A 26441-nucleotide genomic window follows, 5' to 3' on the forward strand; every position below is an offset into this window, starting at 1 on the left:
CTCTCTAGGCAAAACCAGAGATGAAGAATTAAGCATTCATGGAATCTGCACTCTAAGAATTCACAGCCAAATAAGTAAAAGAGAGAAAACATGGCTGCCACAAGGTGTATATGCAAGGAGAAATGGATTAGAATGCTGAAGGCTGACAGGAACTGGAAAAGGTGACTTCAGACCCCGTGAGGTACTCCTGCAGGGCCCTAAGAGGCTCTGCTGGCAGAACTGGAACAAGGTGGGGGTGGCCAAAGGCAAAGACTCTCTTCTAACCCTGTCCTGATTCAGAGCCAACCCCTCTGGGTGGTTTCACTTCTGTTCTAGCCAAGGCCGGCAGGCTGGCCTGAGCACAAATCAGCTTCAACAGCAAAGCTGACCCACAGAGGCAGACGGGGCTGACAGAAGGACTCCAGGGAACCCTGAGAAAACCACAAATAGCAGACAAGTCCCAAACTGAAGCAGAGTGTGGACACCATGTTATCTGGACCTAAAACTGGGACGCGTTGCTCAATACACAGGAGAGACTGCAAGAACTCAAGCCCGCCCCAGAACATCCACTTCAGCACCACGTACCACTGGCTGGGCAACCTGGGGCACATTTGTAATTTTCAAAACACCTTTGCCTTGGTCTCCCCTCCACAGCATGAGGTTGGCCATGCCTCCCTCACAGGAATGCGATGGAGATGAAATGATATCAGCCCAGAAAGCACCCCCACAGCTGCTGCTGCTGCAAGCAAGGCCAGTTTCCTCCGTCCCCAGGGTCCCCCAGCATTGCTCTGGTCACCGGCGTTTTGACTGGTGTCTCGACACGAAGGTCTGTGGCTCTTTCATGGCCTTCTCCGCTTTGAGATGCCCACCCCCCATCCTGCAGACTCCTGCTACTTCTGGCCTGCCAAGACTCCATAAACTTTATATAGTTTCCATAAATCCAACGGCCCCTTTTTTCCTATCACATTGTAAAGGTGTAGGAAACCATTTCTCTGGAAGGGCCTGGCCTTCTCACAGAGTGTTTGTGGGGCCCGGTGTGGGTTTACTGGGCAAGAATAGAGTCATAAAAGTGCTGTAAAATCGCCAACCTGGCTCTGCCTGGCTGGCCAGGGTGCCCGAGTGCCGGGCCGGGTGGAGAAGCAGGAGCTGGCCAGGCCTGGACTTCAGGGGCCAAGACAGAAGGGAGGGAGGCCTGGCCCTGGCTCAGCCGCACCAGCCCAAATTCCTAGGTGTGTCTTTAGCTCTGCTTTGCCAAGAACAGATCCCTTGAAAATGGGAGGTGGGACATTCCTCTCTTGTCCAGGCTGTCCGTGGCTGGCTCAGGAGTTCAGAGTCACAGAGAAAGGGATGCAGGCCCTAGGAGTTAAAATGTTTATTTACAGTTGTGGCTTTTTGTCTCTACGTCCACTTTTGCCCCAAATCTACTTTCTACATATTGATAATATTTCTGCTCTTTGCTGCCCAGGAGAAAGTCTTGATGGCTTTATCTGCTCATAAAAAATTATAAGCTCATTGTAAAAAATTAAAATACAGAAAAGCATAGAGAAAAATATCTAAAATTGCTTGACATTTCATTATGCCCAGAGAAAACTCTCTCTCCCTCTCTCTCTCTCTCACACACACACACACACAGACAGAGCAAGCACATGCACTCATGTATACAATTTAAACATGATCAGTAAACGGCTCAGAGTTTCTCAACGTGTGGCCCACATGGGTCACTAATGAGCCTCTGGGATGACAATTAAGATGCCAATTCCCGGACTCCAGACCTACTGCCTCACACTGGGACCGGGGCCTGGGAATCTGCATTTAGCCAGCTCTGCAATTGATGAGGATGTACAGTTTGAAAACTTAAATCTTAACCAGAGGAGATGATTAGCATCATTTTTTGGTCATCTTTGGGTAGGGTAGAGAATGACAATGAGCACCTCAGCCTGGCATAGGATAAAGACCAGGCAGTCTAGAGCCAGACACACAGGCTCCACCACGGACCCCAGGCTTCATGGTCACTTGAAACAATTAAGTGAGATACTGCAAAGGGAATGGCTCATGGGCACTGGGCCAAAAAATGGTCATTTTCTGTCCTTCTTTGTCTAAAGGGCTCTTCCTGACAATGGCCATCTCCAAATGGCTTTAGTCACTGAATTCATACAGTTGGACAGAATCTGATTCTTGTGAGAGGTGTTTTGCCTAGGTGGACAGCAGATCAGAATTTCCGCACGGGAGCCGTATTCTCTGACATCCATCCAGACAGGTCCATTGGGGCCAGTGTTTCCAGCTTCAGAGACGCTGCTTGGGAGAGGGGAGGGAGACAAAGGGGGTGAGCCGTGGCTTCATCTCTACACGCACTTGCCCAGACGCTCGGGCATGCAGGAGGCGGAGGGGTACCAGGCTCCCTGAACCTGCCACCAGGATGGGTGAGCTGCAGCACAGCATGGGGGGCAAAAAGCCCACCTTCCCTCTGCCACCAAGCTGCTGTAGAGAAGGAGACATTTGAATGGGTGAACCTGCCCTGCCAACTGGGGCAGTGAAGGTCCTCAAGGGAGCTGCTTGACAGCAGCCGCCGCTTCCCATGCAATAACTTGTCTCTTCTGTAAGCCTCAAACATTCCCGCACAGCTGCTCTCGTGTGGTCCCCATTTTACAGGTAAGGAGTCTGAGGCACAGGGAGCTTAGGAATATGGCCGCTCAGTGAAACGCCAGGATTTGAACACGTGATGGCTGAGGTGCTGCACGGTGCACCTCCCACTGCTCTGCAGCGTCCTGGGGGTACGTGCTCTTCAGCCAGGCTGGGAGGTCTCAATGCTCCAAACCCCCCTCCAGGAAGTACTCTGGCCTCCCAGCTTTCCTCACCCCATGCCCCCACCCAGAACATCTCGTGCAGCTTGGAATCCCTCAAGGCCTGGCTCTCAACCAGTGGTTCTCAGCCCGGGGTGATGGTTCCCAGGGGACATCCCACAATGCCTGGAGATGTTTTTGATTGCCACGACTGAGGGGAGGGGCTGCTGGCACCCAGCGGGCAGAGGCCGGGGATACTGCTCCACATCCTGCCATGCACGGGACAGCCCCAGATCACACGATGACCCGGCTCAGAGTGGCAACAGTGCCAGGGGCAGAGGCCATCGGGGGGCCTGTGTGACCACCCCACACTGCTCCTATCTTGACCTTTCTCCCACAGAAGCCAGAAAAGAGTTTCAGCAACAAGAGGGCTCTGCCAACAAGCCCCTCTGAGTGACCTTGGACGATGTCCGTTCTGTACTTGGGGCCTCAGTTTGCCCATCTGTACAACAGGGATCATGGTACCCACTTCATGGGGTTGTGAGGACCAAGCTCATTAGCGCTGTCCTTGCCATACCACGTGGGGTTGTGGGAATGGTGTGGGGAGGGGCTGCGGCTGCTGTGGTTATTCGTCAGGCACTAGGCGGCCGGGGAGAGCGTGCAGGCAGGTGACAGCAAGAAGGAAGGACAGCTATGATGAGGCCTCCATAGGATAAAGCATCCGAAGACCTTGGCACGGGCCAGGCACATCATAAGTGCTTAATAGATGCAGCTGTGGCTATGATTGCTCATTCTGGATAAGTTAGTGGACTCCCCTGTAAAATGGAGATAATAACTCCCTCCTGGGGCTGTTGAAGAGACAACGAAGCCTGTGCACACCGGGTGCAAAAAAGTTGTGTAGTAAACAGACTAATCTGTTCTTCCAATTTACAGCACTTCACGGCCATGCCCAGAGGCCCTGCAGATGGGCGGAGTGCCTTTCGCAATCCTCACAGAGCCAAGCGCCTTTAGACAAGTAGACCCGGCACCTGCAGAGGCCGGGAGGAGCCAGCCGGAGTCAGAGCTTGCGGCAGCAGAGAAGGTGGATCCCACCTGAACCCCAGGGGTTATGTGTGTGTGCCAGGGGGTCACACACTAAGCGCTGGGACAGCATGGTCACCTGGCAGAGAGGGACTGGCTACCCTGGGTTCTCTCTGTTACCACTGGGAGGATCATTTGAGAGCAAATGTCCCCATCCACTGTCCGGGAGGCCAGGAGAGGGAGGGTGGCAGGAGGCTTCACACTTTGCAACTTTGCTCCAGTTTTGTGCAGAGGAAAGAAGACCTTGGCACCCACTGCTCCCATGCCCCAGGCGTCATTTCCCAAGAAGCCCAGCGCTTCACAGCCATCTCAGCACCAGAGGACAGCTGCAGCCCCATGGGTGGCAGGCTCTGGAGGCTTCTCTGATGCTCCCTGGTCTAGAAATCTCTTGCCCAACCTTTTATATGAGTGATCTCCCGAGATGCTTTACATGCACTTGCTCATTCTTGGTCTGAGCTGACCTCTGCTCTCTGGGAAACCCGTTCTCCTCCTTGCCCAAGGATTCCTTTTCTCCATGGCTCAGATTCTTTCTAACTGCAAGAGTCCTTCTTGGCTCACATCAGCCATGCAATCTCACTCCATCAGCTTGAGCGGGCCCCTGTGGATCTTTAAACCAGATGAAAAAACATCTTTCCTCTCTTGAGCCAAGTGAGGCGGCCCAGCCAACTGGCCCACCCTCCGACCACACAATGGCAAGCCCTGCCCCACTGACGGTGTGTAAAGGAGCCAGCCCTCAGACGGCCCCTGCCTGCCCCTCCAGCCCCGGTGCTGCTGACTCCCACGGCCCACTGCCACTCCTTACTCCTGGCGTGGCCCAGCCCCGCTTGGTGGTTTCGCTCCTTTCCCCATCTTTCAACACCTCCCAGAAACACAACCTCATTACATGGCCTCATGCTGGTTCACTTGAGAAATAAAACTCAGAAACAAATTAAATGGCAATTTCTTTTTAAACAGGAGAGGGGCCAGGCTTCAGGAATACCAGGCCAACGTCCTTCGGTTCCGACTCCTGGGGGCCACTTCCCCCATTGGCTCCGGCGGTATTAAAGTCAAGGCCTCCATGTGGTTTTTCGCCAGCAGTGATTTTGCATTTAATTTCCTTTGTTTTTCCTCCCCCCATGTTTGCTCTGACCCAAGTCCCTTTTATCGAGACTTTGGTAATAAAATGCAAAACCCTCTTTGGGACCATGCGCCGAGCAGCATGCACCTACTACAGGTAAGTGGCAGGCCAAGTCTTGTAGAGCCCCCCCCCTCAAAGTCTTGGGCTCTTCCACCACCCCCTGCCACCATGCTGACCAGGGAGGCACAGACGGGCATCAGGGCAGACAGTAACCTGCTCCAGCCGGCACAAACCGGTGGTCTCCCAAATACATGCCCGCAGAGACTCAAATAAAACTGCCAAGCTCACTCTAACTAGGGACTTAAATCCAATTCTCTCACAGGTCCCAGAGGCCACCAATTAACATACCACGTCCTGCCCCACCATGCCCCGCTTCTCAGCTGCTCCAAAACACATAACCCAGGGCTCCAAAGAGCTAGTCCCAATTACACACCAAATTAAGTTTAAGCTATATATATATAGGGCTGGTGCCTGTAACTAAAATAGAAAAATAAAACCGCTCTAGTTTTGCTGTGAGTTATTCTGTCTAACCTCAGTGCTAAACCTCAGCCCACCTTGATTTATGACAGGTGACGCCAGCCAGCCATAAAAACACAAGCTTAGAAAGGGATTTTAACATTCACCCAGATGGGCAGGCCAGGGTGACAGGACCAATCCAGGCAGACTGCCCTGAAGCGCCCGGCTGAAATTGAGACAAGGATTTAAATAGTACTGAACACATCACTCACACACCCAGTTAGCAGACATTGATGACTATACTCAGGCGTAAATACTAAGACATAGACCTCATGGGCTTCCTTTGCCAGGTTTGAGAAGAAGGAATGAATGCAGGGAAGGAAGGAGACAGGTAAGAAAATGAAGAAGGAAGGAAGAGAGGGAGGGAAGGAAGGAACGATGGAATGGAGACAGAAAAGTATTCGCTTTTTACGTTCTATAAGGATTCAGCTTCTGGGGCCCTGACCATGATCCCTGGGGGACTAAACTCTCTGTTGAGAACCACAGATTTTGGCGGTTTCTTTTAATACCAATGTTTTTGTGAAAGTATTCTGGTTTCTGAATACGAACTCGAGCAACGTCTAAAGCAGTGTTTTCCAAGCCATATTCTGCAGAGTATGAGTTCTAAAATGTCCCTCCAAAAAGGAAGAGCTTGCTAAGTTTGGAACATATTACATAGTCTGCCCCCTTGCACAGATGTTTCTGATTCGTAAATGAAAGGCTCTGATAAGCCCTGCAATAAAGAAATTGATTTAACTTTGTTTAAACTAAGTGCATTTGAACCCAGACCCCATTTCTGTGTAAAATGAATCACAATGTTCTTACAGAATCCTGCTTTGGAAATAGTCATGTGCCATATAATGACATTTCAACGATGGACCACATACACAATGGTGTTCCCATAGGATTATAATGGAGCTGTCCTATACAGGTATACCATTCATTATCTTTTATATCTATTTTTTACCATGCCTCTTCTATGTTTAGATATTGTTTAGATGCGAAAACACTGTTGTGTTACAATTATGTGCAGTATTCAGAGTCTAGGAGCAATAGGCTGCACCATAGATCTGAAGTGTGTAGTAGGCTGTACCGTCTAGTTTTATGTAAGCACATTCGACAATGTTTGTACAACAAAATCGCCTGACAGTGCAATTCTCAGGATGCATTCCTGTTGTGAAGCAATGTATGACTGCACAGAGAAATGTTCATAAATCAGGGGAAGATGACCCACTGGTGCTCACAGCCAGCCATGGGCTTACCAAACCCTACTTCCTTCTCCTTTCTGGCACACAGCCGTGCTACATCTCCCAGCCTCCTATGCAGGGAATGGTGTGGCATGATCAAGTTCCAGCTAGTAGAACATGGGTGGGCTCCAGGTATACCACTTCCAGACATGGCCCCAAACAAAACCCCACACAACCCTCCATGCCTTGTGACCACTGCATGGAAGGACTCCACGGACCTGGAGGGGAGACAGAACCATAAAAGGAAGGGAGTCTGGGGTCCCATGTCTCCCCGTGGACAAGGATCACCCAGTAAAGCCATCCAAGGAGGAATACCGTTGCTGGACTGTTGAGTGAGAAATAAATATTCACCGAGTTAAGCCACAGCCACGTGGGGTGGTAATTACAGCAGTTGCTCACCCTGGCTAAAGCCTGCCTTGAGTAAGAACTAGGCACAGCGCAAGGAAGGAAGGGAGGAAATCAACCTTTATAAAGCCTCGTAATTCTCCCAAACACCTCAACAGGTGAGTGGCCATGTTTCCTATGTGGATGAGGAAACTGAGTCTCAGAGAGGGGAAGTGATTGGCCTCAGTAGCTGGTGGTACAGCTAGGAGAGGAGTCTATTCTAGTCACCGTGAGCCAAGCCCCTCCCTGGCACCTTGCTGGGCTGCTCGAACCCCTTCAAAGCAAACATCTTGGAGAAGGCCCTTTGTGAAGTATCTGTTTCATGCCTGGGTTGGCTCAAGTGCAGAGGAAAGGCTTGATCTGGTGTGTTGTCCCTTAGGAACAGAGCTTGACAGGCCTAGCAAGAAGAATTAGCTTGACCTCTTGTGTTCAGCTATTTTAAAGAAAAATGAAAAACACACAACCTCATACAAATGACCCTGATTTGCATTTTTAAGCACATCTGTCTTTAATAAAACCCCACACTCACCCTGTAAACATCCGTGTTTTTAAGTGCATGGAAAGGCCAATCAGCTGGGAGATGATCTAGTATTATGGTGACCAACTGTCCAGATTTGCCTGGGACTGAAGGGGCTCCTGGGGCATGGGACATTTGGGGCTCAAACTGGGAAAGTCCTAGGTAAACCAGGACAAGTGGGCCACTCTGGCTAGGAGTCAGCTACTATGTCCAGGAGAGCATGCCCCACGGGGAAAGCAGCTGGGACAGGTAGAACTGGATCCACATGAAAGACAAAGAGAAAGGCAAGGCGGTTAATATTTGCTTTCAATGCAAGGGGCAGAACAAACCCAGAAATTCCCATTTGCAACTTCTACCTGCCAACAAAAAGTGACAACAGCATGAACTGAAGTTTCTACCCTGAGCAGGAGAGGTAAAGACTGGAAACTATGATGAGGAAAGGCAAGAAGTGTCAAGTTCTCCTGGAGCTGGAAGTGTCACCAACATTTCGCGTTAATTAGCACAAGAGAGACCAGAGGCTGCGTAAGCTGGAGCCAGGAGACTGAGCTATGACGATGTGACAATACCAACGCTGCAAACACCAACTGGTTCTTCTGAAATGCATTCATCTGAAAACAAACAAAAGTTATCTATATAGACAAACCGTCTAAATGTATACACTCATGCACGCCAGTGTGTGTGCGTGTGTATATGTAACACACACGCACACACACTCTCGTCGTAATGTCAACCACCTTCAACCTTTTCAAGGAAGTTTCGTCACCAGAGTACCCGAAGGGATTTTTATCATTACAAGGTCTCCCTAATGCCACAGACCCAATAGCTCAGACCTCAAGAACCGGACCATGACATTGAGGTCAAAGTTGGATCATTGTTCCTGAGTAGAAACCCTGTAGGCTACAAACGCCAGTTCTGCAATCTTAAACCCACTTGGATTACACCTGTGATTCTCAGTCTTGGGTGCACATGATGGTCATCTGGGGAAACCTGAAAAAAAAATAGAGGTGCCTGGGCCCCATTCCAGACTGAGAGTTTGAATCCTAGGTGTGGGGACTCAGGCATTTCTTTTCTTTTTTCTTTTTCTTTTCTTTTTTTTTTTTTTTTGAGATGGGGTCGGGCTCTGTTGCCCAGGCTGGAGTGCAGTGGCACAGTCTCAGCTCACTGCAACCTCCACCTTCCAGGTTCAAGCGACTCTCCTGCCTCAGCCTCCCGAGCATCTGGGATTACAGGCATGCACGGCCATGCCTGGCTAATTTTTTGTATTTCTAGTAGAGATGGGGTTTCACCATGTTGGCCAGGCTGGTCTCGAGCTCCTGACCTCAAGTGATCCACCTGCCTTGGTCTCCCAAAGTGCTGGGATTACAGGCGTGAGCCACCGTGCCCAGCCTGGCATCTCTTTTTTTTTTTTTTTTTTTGAGACGCAGTCTCGCTCTGTTGCCAGGCTGGAGTGCAGTGGCATGATCTCAACTTACTGCAACAACATCCACCTCCGGAGTTCAATTGATTCTCCTGCCTCAGCCTCCTGAGTAGCTGGGACTACAGGCACATGCCACCAAGCCCAGCTCATTTTTTGTATTTTTAGTAGAGACAGGGTTTCACTATATAGGCCAGGATGGTCTCAAACACCAGACCTTGTGATCTGCCCGCCTTGGCCTCCCAAAGTGCTGGGATTACAGGCATGAGCCACCGCGCCCAGCCTGGCATCTCTATTTTTAATGTACCCCAGGTGATTCTGACACTGAGCCAGGGCTGAGAACCACTGCCTTAGGCTAGAGGTTGGCAATTTTTTTCTGTTAAGGGCCACATAGTAAATGTTGCAGACTTTGAAGGCCATATGGTCTTTGTCACATTGACTCAAGTCATCATCATGGTGTGAAAGCTGCCAAAACACTGCATAAATGGGTATGGCTGTGTTCTAATAAAACTTTATTTGTATGATCAAGTGGTGGGCCTACTTTGCCAAACCCTGCTGTAGACTCCATAAGATCCACTGCCTAATTTAAGCAGGCATTTTAGATTTTTCTGGTGTCCTTACCGCTCATGGCCCAACTTTTAAGATTTTAAGATCCAGTTTTGGGCTTCAGAAGGAAGATTTGTTTGCATTCTCTTTACTGTTATAAGAAAATCAAATAGCAGTGGTGGGATTGATGGGGTGATAGGTGTGTGTGTTGGGGGTAGGTCTGTGGGAACTAGAAAAAGCAGAAGTGTTTGTTATTTGCAAGTCAGGGAGCCCTACTTGAATTTTCTCCCACCATCACCAAAACCAGTATTGAAAATCACATTTGGACAACCATGCTTTTAAATAATTATTGCCTCTGTTTTCCTTCTTCAACAATTGACCTTTTCAAATCCAGTCCTATCACTCACTCCTCCCTCACCTAACCCCTACTAAAATTTTTCCTTTGTTTGAAGAATCCAGGGGAGCATAGAGAAGAAAAATGATTCCTTGATCTTTTTTTTTTTTTTTGGTAAAATCTAAATACAAATAGGTGAAAAAAAATCCAAGGTAAAATTTCTCAATAGATCAAATTTTGTTCAAGGAGAGTAATCTCTATTTTTTTTTTTTTTAAGCACCAAAGAACCCAGAATTATTCTGCTTATTGGAGCACTCGACAATCCAGTTTTCTGATGGGAGAGGCCTTTCAATAAGAGTAGCTTCTGATATGGTTTGGATTTGTGTCCCCACCCAAATCTCATGTCAAATTGTGATTCCTAATGTTGGAGGCGGGGCCTGGTGGGAGGTGATTGCACCACGGGGGTGATTTCTCTTGAAGAGTTTAGCACCATTCCTTTGGTGCTGTTCTCTCAATAGAGTTCTCACGAGATCTGGTTGTTTAAAGGCGTGTAGCACCTTCCCCCTCTCTCTTTTCCTCTTGCACCAGCCATGTAAGAGGTGCTTGCTTCCCCTTCGCCTTCTACCATGATTGTAAGTTTCCTGTGGCCTCCCCAGCCGTGCTTCCTGTAGAGCCTGCAGAACCATGAACCAATTAAACCTCTTTTCTTTATAAATTACCCAGCCTCAGGTATTTCTTTACAGCAGTGCAAGAAAAGACTAATACAGCTTCTTATCCAACACTGTCATCAAGGCAGTCAGCCAGAGTCTACTTGAATGCCTCCCGGGATGAGGTGCTCAGTACCTATTCAGGTAGCCTGTTCCACAGTTGGGCAGCTCCAGTAGCCTAATTTTCAGATACTGAACTGAAACCTGTCACCCTCACACTCCCAATTATTGGTCCTAGTTGTGCCCGTTGAGTTTTCTCCTTATCCACAAGACAAGCTTTGAGATACTGGAAACCCTGATTGTGGGTGCCTCTGGTCAAACATTTCTAGTTCCTCCAAAACTTAACATCTCATAGAAAAACTAAGAACGCACAGAAACACTGTACATCAGATAATTCTGACAGGGAAGGCTTGAGAAATGTTTTTCAGGCTGCTAAAAAATCCAGTACAATGGAAGGTTTTGTTACTTTTGTTGAAAGACTACTATAATTCTTCCCTCTATATATACTATGAAAACTATTCTTTGACACAGGTTTGTTAGGGGTCAATTTTTATGTGAAAATGAACCTGTGCATCTGTGCAGGAGATGAGAACACACTAGTGCACTAAAAGAAGGGACATATCATATCACTAACAGATCCCCTTCCAGTGGGGCACGGGCTGCTGCAAATATTCAGGATTCCCCTTTTGGGGCAACAGGAATCTCATAACCAGTTACAGTTCCTTTTTCACTTTGCTGTCAGGAAATTCATCCTTGAACTTGAAGTCTACCTTTAGCATATATACATATATATGTGTATACACACACACACACACACACACACACACACAAGGATCTAAATCAATGAATATTTTAATGAAAATTTAGGTTCAAGGAAGGTTAATATCTAAATATTTGGGCCACATTCTCACTCATTTGCTAAAGGTGGACTTCAAGTTCAAGGATGAATTTCCTGACAGCAAAGTGAAAAAGGAGCTGTAACTGGTTATATTACATATATATATATAATATATATATATAGTTTTGTTTTGTTTTATTTTATGGGTCAGGTAAGCTACCTCAAATGTTATGTCCAAGAATGTAGAGTATAATAATGAACAAGTGAACACATGAATGAATGAATGCATAAGTAGGCAGAATGTCTTATACATCTTTGTATCTTGCCCTCTCCCAGTGCCTGGTGTGTAAGTACGGATGCGTGATGGATGGATGGATGGATGGATGGATGGATGGATGGATGGATGGATAGGTGGATGGGTGGGTAGATGGATGGATGGATAGGTGGATGAATGGATAGGTGGATGGAGAGATGGATGGATGAATGGATGGGTGGGTGGATGGATGGATGAATGAATGGATAGGTGGATAGGTAGGTGGATGGATGGATGGATGGATGAATAGATAGGTGGATGGGTGAGTGGGTGGATGGATGGATGGATGAATGGATAGGTAGATGGGTAGATGGATAGATGGATGGGTGGGTGGGTGGGTGGATGGATGGATGGATGGATAGGTGGATGGATGAATGAATGAATGGATAGGTGGGTGGGTGGCTGGATTATTGGATGGATGGATGGATGGATGGATGGATGGATAGGTGGGTGGGTGGGTGGATTGTTGGATGGATGGATGCATGGATGGATGGATGGATGGACGGATGGATGGATGGATGGATAGATGGATGAATGGATGAGTGGGTGGGTGGATGGATGGATGGATGGACGGATGGATGGATGGATGGAAAGCCCATTCACTTGTCTACTCTTTGCATTTGGCCTCCAAACCCACCATGCCCATTATGATATTCCCTTGTATTAATCATGACTTTTTATTTTTTGCATATTCTGATGTTGTGACATCTGGGACTCTGCTGATACTAAAGAAGCTGCTGCTCCCAGAGCTGACTGATTCCCAGTGATAGCACACAACTCACAAGAAACATGCTTTTCATATGAAAACCAAACAATCCAGAGACCACACCTTTCCCTTCCTCTATCAGGCTATTATACTTTGAGACAATGTTTCCTGCCCTAATTATCTCAGGGCCAGGCCAGGAAACTAGGGACAGCCCCTATGCTCAGAACCTGCTGAAATCACTCAAACTACCAATCCTAAACCTGCTGAACCTGCCTCTCCTATTCCTTCCTGTGAAAACCACAAGAAAGGTTCTTGTCCATGTTTCTTCTCTCTCCTTTTGCCACTTGATGGGCCCTGGGGCTTCCCATGGGGCCCTGCATGGTGTGGCACCCCCCTCCTCTTGGGAACTGTGAGTAACAAACTATTTTTTTTGAGACGGAGTCTCACTCTGTTGCCCAGGCTAGAGTGCAGTGGCGCCATCTTGGCTCACTGCAAGCTCCACCTCCCGGGTTCATGCCATTCTCTTGCCTCAGCCTCCCAAGTAGCTAGGAGTAGAGGTGCCCACCACCACGCCGGCTAATTTTTTTTATTTTTAGTAGAGATGGGGTTTCACTGTGTTAGCCAGGATGGTTTCAGTCTCCTGACCTCGTGATCCTCCTGCCTCAGCCACCCAAAGTGCAGGAACTACAGGCGTGAGCCACGGCACCTGGCCACAAACTATTTTTTAAAATGGAAGTTGTCTCCTGATCTGTGGGCCTCACCATACCTGAATTATAATAAAACCCACATTTTAAAATATCCCTGCCCCCAAATTCTTGTAGAGCTTGGATCACTCATTTCCCAGCTGCAACCTTAACTGCTACTCTGTGAATCTAACCTCATCAATTCTAGGAACAAAATCTAGGTCTTCTCCCTCTTTGCACCTGCCCCCTGGACTCCCAGAGTTGCTGTTCACAGTACTGATCAGGCTGTTAATGTGAGTGACATCACCAGGCAGAATTCACAGGACAGAACCATGACAGCCTGGGTGAAGGTACTCAGGAATCAGTGTGGGACCCAGCTCTGCAGTGTGCCAGCCCAAGGGGCCTTCTGAACATCCATCCCTGATTGGATGGGTCACTATGGCTATATCGGTGGAATTCTGACCTGGAATGAAGTCCCTACATGGTGCTTTTCTGGCGCTGAGCCACTGTGAAGGGATTTCACCCAGGCCAGCATTTTCTATGCCTAGGTTCAGGTATCCAGGGAACTTCCCAGGCTACATAATGAGCAGCAGATGTACACATGCTTGGCCAAGGCTCAGCCATCTTGGCATTTAAATGGTGAATTAGGGTGCTGCATCTGATTGGCCCCTGGGAAGAAAAGAGGTGCGTGCTGCATGGTGCCATCAGGCATGAAGGAACCTCCCTGAGTCCAGAGGCTGTTGGTTGTCGGATCTCTGCTGCACAGCTCCATGTCTTTTGGGCTTCCTCTTTGCTCTGCACTGTGCATACTTCATCCTTTACTCTGACCCAGTCAACCCAGGAGACGGGCACTATCATTATGGTGTGCACACCAGAAGGGTCTGCAGACCCACTTTTGAATGAGGATGTCTCCTCTCTTACCACTGATCTACATGGTAAGGGCACTGGGACCCTGGCAGCCAACAACGTGGTCAATGGATCAGGGTTGCACCTGAATCCGTTCCTTGGAAATTCAGAATGGGACTATGATTCTGGACTCCAACTGACTGGTCCTTTGAATCAAAGGGATGGTGTGCAGGCCATTAGCTGCTATGTGGACTGGAGAGCAAAGACCAGTGAGGAAGTAAGAAAGAGAGAGACATAGAGATGAGACATGAGGAGAGAGAGAAAAAGAGAGACAAGGAGAGAGAGAGAAAGCATGTAAAAGAGAGACCTGTTCTGGCCAGTTCCTGAGGCCCCACTACACCCTAACCCTTGGGTTTATGCAACTCTGCTACTCTTAAAGTAAATCCAACTTTTTAGTGGTGCTCTCATGGGTTTCTGTTGGTTACAATTAAAAGCAGCCCAACTAATTTCTTCAACAAGCAAACTGCAAATGAAAAAAAAAAAAGAGGAAAGAGGCGAAAAGAAACTTGTCAAGAGAGGCTTAAGAGACACACCAGCTCATTGCAATGTATGGGCTTTGATTTGGACAATTTTTAAAAATATTTTAAAAAATCATTGTATTCTGAAAGTTTGAAAACATAACTAAAATTCTTAAGAAAATATAAAATGCCAAAATTAGGGCAAGAAGAATTGGGAAATTTTAAATAAACCAATGAACGTTAAAAACAGCAACATAGAGACCTTGACTCAAATATTTCTGATCCCCATCTTGCAGCTGTGCTAACCAAGGCACAGAGACGTTAGGTTACCCATCGAAGAAATGAGAGCAAGGTTTGAACCCCAGGCCTAGCCCTAAAGCTCACATCCCTAACCATTACACAGTACTGTCCGTTGACCTTATCCCTGACCAGGACACCAGATGTCACTCATGGCACATCCCAGTAACCACGAGGAAATCATTAGCAGAAGTATTCCAAGTCCTTCCAAATTAGGCCACCACCCCCTGCAATGCTGCCTGCCAGCTTGGAGGGTCCCTCTGCAGATGGATGCGTGCTTTTGGTGGTTATTTGCAATTTCAAATATTTCAGTCAGTTCTTCCCTTCTGCAAGGGAAGAATCCTGTCTTCAAAGTCTAAATGCCATAAAAGGGCTTCCCTGCATAAACAAGCCTGCAGTGGGGGGAACTGGAATAGGAAACAACTTTATTAACATAAGCTTGCCTGTATATTTTTTCTACCACGGGTATGTATTTGATAAAAATTTTATGCTTTATTTACAAAAAATTACTATGTACCCTGTGCATAGTGCAGCATTTCTGATCTTCTGTCTTCAATACCAATCGGGGGAAATATTTACAAATGTTATATTTGACAAGGAAATTTTCTTTGTACAAAATGAATGGGTATCTATGATAGAACAAAATTGAAAATTACAACAGAAAAAAAGCCACATGGATTAAATTATTCTATGACAAATGATTTCCTTTCATTCTTCCTTCTACGTTTGTTGCATTTTTGATGGCTTAACACTATTTTGACCACATTGTGTGTGCACCAGTACAGTACGCTGCACAGTGGACACAGCTGGCTGCCTGCCCAATATCTCTTCTCGCCTTTCCTGAATGGTAGCCGTTGTCACTGCTGTTTATCTTGCTTCCTCTTCATCACTGCATGTTGGGCAGATAACTTGTCTTTTAGTTGATTAGCACAAGGAACCAGACACATTCAAACCTGGTAGGAAACTGGCACAGTCCTGCCCGATCCTGGACTTTGCACCCTAGCTGCAATAACACAATGAAACTTTGTAGCCCTCTCCCTTGGGAAGAAGGTGAGTCATGTCTGTGTATTGGAAAAGGGTATGTACAAATATCTTGGGAAGCTAATGGGGTGGACAGAGACAGATGCTGCTGGTTGCCTCCCCAATATCCATTTTCCCCTTCTTCCTAACAAACAGAATCCCAATTTCTTTCTTTTTCTTTTTCTTTCTTTCTTTTTTTTTTTTTTGAGATGGAGTCTCCCTCTGTCGCCCAGGCTGGAGTGCAGTGGTGCGATCTCAGCTCACTGCAACCTCTGCCTTCCGGATTCAAGCAATTCTCCTGCCTCTGCCTTCCGGATTCAAGCAATTCTCCTGCCTCTGCCTTCCGGATTCAAGCAATTCTCCTGCCTCAGCCTCCCGAGTAGCTGGGACTACAGGCGCGTGCCATCACACCCAGCTAATTTTTTTGTATTTTCAATACAGACGGGGTTTCCCTGTGTTAGCCAGGGTGGTCTTGATTTCCTGACTTCATGATCCGCCCGCTCAGAATCCCAATTTCAAGTTAGCAATCTTCCTGGTTTAAAAACAAGCATTTCCCAGCCTTCTTGCACTCAAAGGTAGCCATGTAACAAAGTTTGGCCAAGGAGCTGGGAGTGGAACTCAGGGAGTGGGGGTTCCAGGAATGCTTTTTAAAAGGGAGCAGACAATGCTGGTGTGTGCCCCCGTTCCCATTCCTTTAATCTTCTGCCTTCCCGAAACAAAGGTGCGAAGCTGGATTACACAACTGTCACTGCTAAGAATGACTGAGCAGTGAACAGAAGTAGCTGGTTCCTGAATGGCCCTACTGGGCCCCAGAACTGGGCCAGGCTGTCTATCTCTGGGCTTATTTGTATATGATCAATAAATCCTCTTTGATGAAGCCATTGTAAGTCAAGTTTTTGTTACTTGCAGGTGAACACAATCCTAACAGATAAAATAGACATCCTTGTGTTATTAGAAACCCATCATGTGTGACGGTAAACAGAATACTTACTCAACCATATCCCAATTGTTGGATATTTCAGCTAGTTCCAATGTTTTTCTCCTGCTGCTATACATACTTCGGTAATAAGCATTTTATGCATAAATGCCCATGGGTACTTGCAATTCTGTAGCACTTTACAATCTGCAAAACTCTTCCAACTCCATTCTCTCATGAAGCCAGAGAAAAACAATTCAAGATAAGATGGCTCGGCAGACAAATAACAGGCAACAGGCTCTCTGGGATGTGTTCTTCCCTCTGTTATGTTGCCCCACATGTAACTTCTTCATAAAAAGCCATGCAGTGTTCATAAATATTGGCTGCTGAGCCAAAAGCAAGAAATGCAAAACAATTACACATCCTGAAGAGCTACAGAGCGTGTCATCCAGGTTCTAAAACCCTGCAGATTAACTCTATTGGAGGTCACCCGGTTAAGTCAGGAAGCCTGTCTCTTACTTCAGGTACAAAGAATGAATGAATGCAGGTGACTAAGGCATAAACAAGGGCTCATGAATACTGTATATTGCTTGGGGCCTCTGAAAAACATAGGGGGACTGGCCCAAAGCCTCAAGATCATGAGCTACATGTTTGCATGTGGGAGCTGGGAGGGGAGGAGAATGGAAAGGACAAGCACTAGAAAAGGTGGCAAGGACTAGGAGATCTTGCAAAGGTATTAGGAGAGGCTGGTTCTTAACAACAGTACAGGAAATCTGCTCCAGGGACCACCTGGAGCCAAACATCACCTCCTCTAACCTCTGGATTTCCTGAGTGCACTTTTTATTTCCCATGTGGTATGGAATATGCATTTGGCGTCTGCACTCAATGATCTCATGTGTGTGTGTAATGGGGGGTAGGTGTCGCAGGGCCAAAGGCAACATCCATCTTCTTGATTCTTAGACAATGATGATAAAACCACCACCCACTATCCTGCATTCTGAGAAAGCTTAGTGCCTCTGCATGTGATATTCATTTTGTGGATGGGATCCAATCATTCTGGCTGTGAATCGAATCCCATATTCTCACCGGCCAACCCTATAAAATCAGAGATGTAGTAAAAGGGACTCGTCTCCTAGTCAAGTGGTCTTTGCACTCTTTAAAACACATTTGTTCCCTACTTGTCCGATTCTGAATGTCTTCAATTGTATAAATACAATTCTTTTGTTACAGAACAAGGAGGACCTAGCATCTGAATCAAAAAGGTCATTGTATACCCTTGAGTGTGAAAACTAGGAACCTGTATTTATTGAGTTCTGTGCATGGCTCTGGGCACTTGAGAGATAGGTATCATTATCTCTGTTTTGTAGAGGAGGAAACTGAGGCTCAGAAAGGTAAAGGAATTTTATGCTCAGGGTCACACACACAAAAATGATATTCTCAAAGTCTTAGAAAGATTGGCTGTAATTCTGGGAGCATGCAGTGTCACAGGGAGAATTGTGGGGCTTTTGCTGGTTAACAGCACCTCTTCCCATTGTTCAACTGTCTCTTTTGTTGGAGTGCTGCAGCTCCTCAGAGCCTAGTGGTTTTCTGAGACACATTCCCTTCCTTTTACTTATTCTCATAGTTCCAGGCACAGGTTCTAAACTTGGGTCCAAGGACCCGAGCCAGGCCTGGGGTCTCTTTATGCAGAGATGAGTTTTCTGCCCTCAGCCCCCATGGAGGAGAAGGATTAGCGAGGCAAAGTCCAACTTGATTGAAAAATAACTTCCCTGCAGACCACTTTATGGCTCTGTGCCTCTTCCTTCCAGTCCTGCTGGGTCTGGGCCCAAGACCATGGACTCGGGGTGGTCCTTCCTTCTCCAAGGGGCCGGAAATTACCAAAGGAGCGCCAGGGGGTGCTGAGTGTGCCAGCTGAAGTCCGGCAGCAACTAATTAATGTTTTAAAAGTTTAAAAAACAAAGCAACCAGGGGTCAAGTGCAGGCCCTCAGAACCAGGCTGCCTGGCCTCGACCACTTACCAGCTCTGAGAGGGTGGGCAAGCTGCTCCCCCTCACTGTCCCTATACGGAAAGTGGGGATAATGAGAGCCCACAGCATTGCAGGGTTGCCTTGAAGATAAAATGAGAGCTGGTATTTACAAAGTGCTTGGGATCTGACAAGTGGCAGTGAACAGAGATTGGACAGTGCCAGCCCTGCATCCGAATGATCACCTTGAATATTCACCCATCAGTCCAAGCAGGACTCATTGCTTACGAGTAGCTGAGAGACATCTGGTCTGTGCCCTTGGCTTCTGGGGGGTAATTTATGTCATATTTGAGAAGAGTTCTGACTACGAAGGACCTTAGTGTGGGAATGGCTACACCCAACAGGCTTAGGGTGGGGACTGGCCACCAATCCAGAAAGACCTGCCCTGTGATTTAGAGTGGAGGTTTTAAGGTCACACAGTCTCAGGAGTCCTGGAGACTGAGTTCAACAACCCAAGCAATCAATCAATCAACAGCCATGCCTCTGTAATGAAGCCCCAGTGGAAACCCAAGTGAGTCTCCCCAGGTGGCAATATTCAGTGAGTGCTGTCACGTGTGATGCCGGGAGGGTAACGCATCCTGCCCCCATGGGGAGGACACATGGGGAGCTTTGCATCGGGAACCCTCCCAGTCTCGCCCTACGCATCTCTTGCTTGCGTTGATTTTAATCTGAAACTGTGCCCTGGAATAAGCCGTAACTGTGAAGTATAACAGCGTTCAGTGAGTTCACTGAGTACTTCTGATGGAATGATCAAAACTGAGGGTGATTTTAGGAACCCCCTGAACTTGCAGTTGGTGCCAGAAACAAGAGTGGTCTCGTGTGGACCTTGGCAGTTTGGCAAACTCCAGGCAACTTCCCCTCCCAAAACCCTTCTGAGCTCCATGCCCACTGTGGCCCCTGACCACGCACACTGCAAAGGACAAAGGAACTGAGGAAGGAAGCTTGTGCCTGCACGATGTGGAGTGCTTTCTATAAATTAGCTCATGGATGCCTCGGTTTGCACATCTGTAAAACGGGACTCACAGTGCTTACCCCTCCAGGTTGTGACTTGCCCAAGGTCTCACAGTCAGGGAGCAAGAGCACAGGGTTCCGCTCCATGGCCTGAGCACTGTGCCCAGTCCACATAACCTCCTAAGGGTTAAGGCCAGCTTGGTGGTGAGACAGTCCCCCTCAGGAAGGATGGCTCATTCACACAGGAAATGACATTTTATACATCTTTAGCATCACAAATATGGATCAAGTCTCGCATGCAGGGAGATAGAGGACAGTGTCACCTACCATGGCCCAGTCATGTCATAAGAATGACCTGGGAGGCTCATTAACACAGTTTTTTTTTTTGAGATGGAGTCTTGCTCTGTAACCCAGGCTGGAGTGCAGTGGCGCGATCTCGGCTCACTGCAAGCTCCGCCTCCCGGGTTTACGCCATTCTCCTGCCTCAGCCTCCCCAGTAGCTGGGACTACAGGTGCCCGCCACCACTCTCAGCTAATTTTTTTGTATTTTTAGTAGAAATGGGGTTTCACTGTGTTAGCCAGGATGGTCTCGATCTCCTGACCTCGTGATCCGCCCGCCTCGGCCTCCCAAAGTACTGGGATTACAGGCGTGAGCCACCGCACCCGGCCCATTAACATAGTTTTTTAGGCCCAGGACCTGACTGACAAGATCCAAACGCCAACTGGAGAAGCCTGGAAATCTGTATGTTTAATAGCTCACTGTGGGCCAATTCTACCCACGGGCGGATCCGAGAACCCCTGTCAAGATGGAAAGGGCCTGGGGTCCCCTCCTAGCAGCACCACTGTTGTGTGAGTCTCAGAGTCTCAGGTCTGGACCTTTGTCCCCATCTATGCAACGGGGGTGATGATCCCACCTGTCGTTTCTCACCAATCGTGCAGTTGTGAGGATGATGTGCTTGGGGCAGACTCAGCCCCACCCATGACCTAGAAGCCAAGGCCACCCTCCAAGATCAGCAGTGTACAGCACTCACTAGACAGTGGGTGCAGCCAGTTCTGCTAGGACGCTGGTTAGAAAATGCAAATTGGTTCCAAAGCAGTTGACATAGTAGGGAAAAATTTAAGCATGACATAAACTTGGCATTTGCTGATGTACAATTTCATCCCTGAGAAACACTAGATGGGCATAGAATTCATAAAGCTCTGCACCCAGTTGACGAGCAGAGTGAAGCTGTGTAGAATATACCCTGCTCTCAATACACCACAGCCTCGTGCACACACACTTGGACGTCCACCAGCCCCCTTGGCTCCCTGCGTGCATTATGAGGCACCCCATCCACATCAAATCCTGTGACGTGTTATGGGCTGAACGGTGTTCTCCCCCACCCTCCCACAATCCAGATGTTCAAGTCCTAACCCAAGGAGCCAGAATGTGACAATACTATTCAAGATAGGATCTTTTTAAACATTTTTTGAGATGGAGTCTTGCTCTGTCACCCAGGCTGGAGTGCAGCGGTGCGATTACGGCTCACTGCAGCCTCAACTTCCCAGGGCTTAAGTGATCCTCTGGACTCAGCCTCCCCAGCAGCCAGGTGTGTGCCACTACGCCTGGCTAATTTAAAATTGTTTCTTTTGTAGAGACAGGGTCTCGCTATGTTGACTAGGCTGGTTTTGAACTGAGTTCAAGTGATCCTCCCACCTTGCTGGGAGTGAGCCACCCCACCTGGCCTGGAGATAGGATCTTTAAAGAGGTGATTAAGTTAAAACAAGGCCTTTCGCATTTGCTCTAATCCAACCTGACAGTGTTCTTACAAGAAGAGGACAATTGAACATGCAAGGAAACACCAGGGGTGCGTGCACAGAGAGGGATGACCCTGAGAGGAGGGACAGAGGACGGCCATCTGCAAGCCAAGGAGAGCGCTTCCAAGGAAGCCCCCTGCCAGCACCTTGATCTTAGACTTCCAGCCTCTGGCACTATGGGAAAATACATTTCTGTCGTTTAAGCCACCCGACCTGGGGTACAGTAGTTCCCCCCACCTGCAGTTTCAATTTCTATGACTTCAGTTGCTAGCAGTCATCTGCGGTCTGAAAATAGGTGAGTATAGTACAAGAGGATGTTCTGAGAGAGAGGGTGAGCACATTCACCTGACTTTTATTACAGGGTCTTGTTATCATTGTTTGATTTTATTAGTTATTGCTGTTAATCTCTCACTGTGCCTAATTTATAAATTGAACTTTATCATACATATGTATGTGCAGGAAAAAGCATAGTATATATAGGGTTCGGCACTATCTGCAGTTTCAAGCATCCCTGGGGGCTCTTGGAACGCATCCCCTGCAGAGAAGGAGGCAGTATGGTACTTGTTCCAGCAGCCTTAGCAAATGAATACACAGCTTTCTGTCTGATTTCCATCGGGTCACCTTCCTTCCACCCTTTCACAATTCACAAGCCACACCCCTCCCACGCCCACTTCAGGAGCAAGCTTCAGGCCTTCCTCAAGTCAGTGCCATATTTAGTGTAGTACTGACGCATTTCTTAACCACTCAACAGTTCTATTGTTTTTACTAGGCTCCCATCTTTTTTTAATGCATCCCTCATGAAGTTTTTGAGCGCTGCACTCCAGTGTTATTTTCCCTTATTTTTGTGCATGAGTGTGGCAATGTTTAGGAGCACATGTGCCATGTTATAGCAGAACTGACAGTACTAGTATAAGCTCTTTGCCTAAATTAATTCCTTTAATCCATATTCTTTTAACCCTATGAGGCAGCTACTATCCTTATCCCCATTTTGCAAATGAGGAAACTGAGGCACAGAAAGGTTAACGAACTTAGCTGCAGTCATACAGCTGGAAGTGGGCAGAATGGTAATTGGAGCCCAAGTTCTGAACCACTGGGCTACAGGGTAGTTACATGGGTGGGCATATGGGGTACAATGCCCCCACACTGTCCTCACCACGGGCACTCCCAACTGAGGCCCGCCACCCACTCCTCGGCACCCAGTTGGGAAGGACTTCACAGCACTCCCCGCGTCATTTAAAACCCAGTTCTATTCACAAAAGAGCACAGACTGATCAGACTTCATGAATGTTTAATGGGATGGAACCCTCCTTGTTTTGTCAGCAACAATGAATCTTGGCTGAGGAAATTGCTACCAGGGACTCTGTGACTCAACAGATAATTGCAGTGCTTGACACTGAGAAGCACTCTAACTCCTTCTTTGTGAACACGTTTTGACACAGTTTGCTCCCTGTGAAGGAGCTGGCCTCCTGGAGTACCTCCCACCTGCTGCTGGGCCCACACCAGGGTAACTGCCACCAGCTTGCTGAGTGTGGCTCTGCACAACCGCCTCGTCAATATCCACCCCCTGTGGAACTATGCAAGACACTTACATGACCAGAAAGAAGACTAGGTGACTCCTGGCCAGAGTCCTTCATTTGTTCATTTCAAAACGAAACTGAACATGGCGTGTGTCTAGGCTGGGATGGGAGAGAAACTGCCAAATGTAGGGCCCCAGTCCACATCGTGCCGGGAAAACAGACATGGGGAAACTGGGGATGGCAGGAGAAGAGCTGTCAGTGGACAGGGCCACTAAGCCTCCTGGGTCAGGAGCAGAATTGGAGCAGGAGCTTGAAGGCCCCGTGCAGTGTTAGCAGACAGAGAAAGGGAGAGAGGGCATTCTCCATGTTGGGAACAGCAAGGGCAAAGGCTAGGGGGCATCTAATGATGAATGATGTGTTCTGAGACTGGTTAAGCCCAAGCTCTTTGACAGAGAGGAGGGGGACACAGAGGAGGGAGGGGCGCTTTGATGAGAGAGCCTTAAATGCCACCTAGGGGTTTCTTCAGACCAAATATATTTAATACGACGAGGCCGATTATTCATAAAGCTCCATTAAATTAGAATGCGTGATCTTTCATCCTGGGTTGACGTTTGCACGAGTTAAGTCTGAGAAGGCAAAGGTAAGGGCAAAATGCATTATTTACACTTTACATCGAAACAACTGTCGAATGCCTGCTGTCAACCGCCTGCTGCATCTAGACGAGGACCTGTTTGTTACTGTTTTTATTCATTTCCCTCTTAATTAATCCTCTGCAAATAATAGATTTACATCATTCTGTTGGAGTTGAAGGATCCCAACTGTAAATGAAGGTGTCTATTCATTGACATAGACCCTGCAGGAGCCATTTGTTTTGTTCATAGAATAATTATCTACTTAACTGTTAACAATATTTTAATAGAATCTCATTAATTCAAATTAAACTCTTTCAATTAACTTGCATTATTTAAGGGCGTGGGTGGGAGGGCAAGGAAGCTTGCGTTTCTGAAGCCAGGTGGTGGGCTAAAGGTGCTCAGGCACACACCTGGTTTAATTCTTTCAATGACAACGTGTTCAAACTCCCTTTTTTTGCAGCCTGCCTCTTTGCTCTCATGCCCCAGCCACGTGGCTACCTGGGGTGCGGAGCTACCATGTTCTAGTAAGACTTCCAAGTCCTAGGCCTTGTCTCTGCCACATCTCAGCACGCTGGTCCTCCCAGTCCCAGTTGGACTGACTTAGAGGACGCAGGACCCATGCTGAGCCAATGAGCTTCTTCCTTGAGAGATTTGGACTCAGGAATCTCTCCCATGACTGAAGCTATGAGACCAGAACTTGGGGGTTAAAGGAGGCCTCATTTCCCGCTTGGTAGAGAAAGTTGGTCCGGAGAATAAGAGAGAACGGGACAGACTGTAGAGAGGGGCAGAGGCAAAAGTACAAGAGTCAGCAGTGGTGTGTGTGAAGTGTGTGGTGTGTGTACATGTGGGGGCTGTGTGCATGAGTGTGGTGTGAGTGTGCAGAAAAGGTGGTATGAGTGAGGTGTGTGTGCTTGTGTGGGGTGTGGGGAATGTGTATTCACCACATGTGCAGTGTTTATGTGTGTTTGTGTGGGGATATGATATGTGTGTAGTGTTGTGTATATGTGGGGTGTGTGTATATACATGCATAGTGCATATGATGTGGTGTGTGTGGTGTGCATGATGTGTATATATGTACGATGTATATGTATGTATCTGTGATATGTGTGGGTGTATGTGTGGTGTGTGTGTGGTGTATGTGTGTGTGGGGTGTGCGTATGTGTATGTGTGGTGTGTGGTGTATGGTATGTTTGTGTGGGGGTGTGTATATGTGTATGTGTGGTGTGTGTGTGGTCTGTGTGGTGTGCGTGGAGGATGTGTTTGTATGTGTGGTGTGGTTGTGTGTGGAGGGTGTGTTTGTGTGTGTGTGTGGTACATGTACCTGTGGTGTGTGTGTCAAGGGTGTGTATGTGTGGTGTGTAGTGTGTATGGAGGATGTGTTTGTATGTGTGGTGTGGTTGTGTGTGGAGGGTGTGTATCTGCGGTATATGTGTGGAAGGTGTGTATGTGTGGTGTGTGGTGTGTGTGTGGAGGGTGTATGTGTGTGTGGAGGGTATATGTGTATGTGGATGATATGTGTATATGAGTGGTTTGTGAGTGTGTGGAGGGTGTGTTTGTGTGTGTGTCTGGTATATGTGTGTATCTGTAGCGTGTGTGTGGAGGGTGTGTATGTGTGATGTGTGTGTGGTGTGTTTGTGTGTGTGTCTGGTATATGTGTGTATCTGTGGCGTGTGTGTGGAGGGTGTGTATGTGTGATGTGTGGTGTGTGTGTGGAGGGTGTGTGTATGTGGAGGATATATTTATATGTGTGGTGTGGTTGTGTGTGGAGGGTGTGTTTGTGTGTGTGTGGTATGTGTATGTATCTGTGGTGTGTGTGTGGAGGGTGTGTATGTGTGGTGTGGTTGTATGTGGAGGGTGTGTTTGTGTGTGGTATGTGTATGTATCTCTGGTGTGTATGTGGTATGTGTATGTATCTGTGGTGTGTGTGTGGAGGGTGTGTGTGTATGTGGAGGATATGTATATATGTGTGGTTTGTGAGTGTGTGGAGGATGTGTTTGTGTGTATGGTGTGTGGTGTGGTGTGTGTGTGTGGAGAGTGTGTTTGTATGTATGTGTGATATGTGTTGTGTGTGTCTGTGGTGTGGTGTGTGGAGAGTATGTATGTATGTGTGATATGTGTTGTGTGTTTATGTGTGCTGTGGTGTGCTGTGTGCATCTGTGTGTGTGAAGTGGGGTGTGCACTCAGGGAGTTGGTGCTGCATGGCAGGCTGGAGCGGTGGGCTGCGCCGGCCAGCAAGGCTGGGAAAGCGGTGGGCCGGCCTCCTAGCGTCAGTGGTATAGACAACCACTGCTCTTCCCTGATGTCAGAGGGAATGAAGGGGTGAACACATATGTTTGGTTGGGAGATGCGACAGAGCTGACAGCAGGCTGGACCCTGGCCATCCACTGGCTCCCCACTCACCAGGCCTGACCTTGGGCACCAGAACGGAGGAGGAAATGTGCGTGGACAAACCTCCGGGTTACCAGAATGTGCACTTTACGAGGACACGGAGGACACTCCCACCCACCTCTTCCTGGGCCCCTCCTGGAGTTTCAAGGAACATCTGGGAGGAAACGAGACAGGCTGCAGTTCCCACAGAGCTGCTGGGAGCAGGCCAGGGAAACGAGATCTTGATCTGTTTGGGAATCCTGTTTTTGTGCCTGGTTGGGGGCTAGGAGAGGAGATCACTTGCACAGGGCCCACCCCCACCCCCAGGTGAGGCCAGCACAGGGCAGATACCTGTTCTGAACTACGGGCATCTGCTGTTGAGTTCACTGAGCACAAAAGTAACGACATGCAAACTC

General features: G+C 47.9%; 1 protein-coding gene and 1 long non-coding RNA gene across 5 annotated transcripts in view; one reads left to right on the forward strand and one right to left on the reverse strand.

Moving 5' to 3' along the window:
- The window catches only part of CLMN (calmin), a 131565-nt gene that overhangs the window by 42004 nt on the left and 63120 nt on the right, over positions 1 to 26441 (reverse strand). The gene's annotated exons all lie outside the window — the stretch shown is intronic.
- Positions 5721 to 10336, forward strand: LOC134738169 (uncharacterized). Its single transcript, XR_010123784.1, has 3 exons — positions 5721 to 5803; positions 6279 to 6382; positions 10171 to 10336. It is a non-coding gene; the product is annotated as an uncharacterized LOC134738169 (long non-coding RNA).

The sequence above is a fragment of the Pongo pygmaeus genome, chromosome 15 (assembly GCF_028885625.2).
Source record: "Pongo pygmaeus isolate AG05252 chromosome 15, NHGRI_mPonPyg2-v2.0_pri, whole genome shotgun sequence".
Taxonomy (NCBI): domain Eukaryota; kingdom Metazoa; phylum Chordata; class Mammalia; order Primates; family Hominidae; genus Pongo; species Pongo pygmaeus.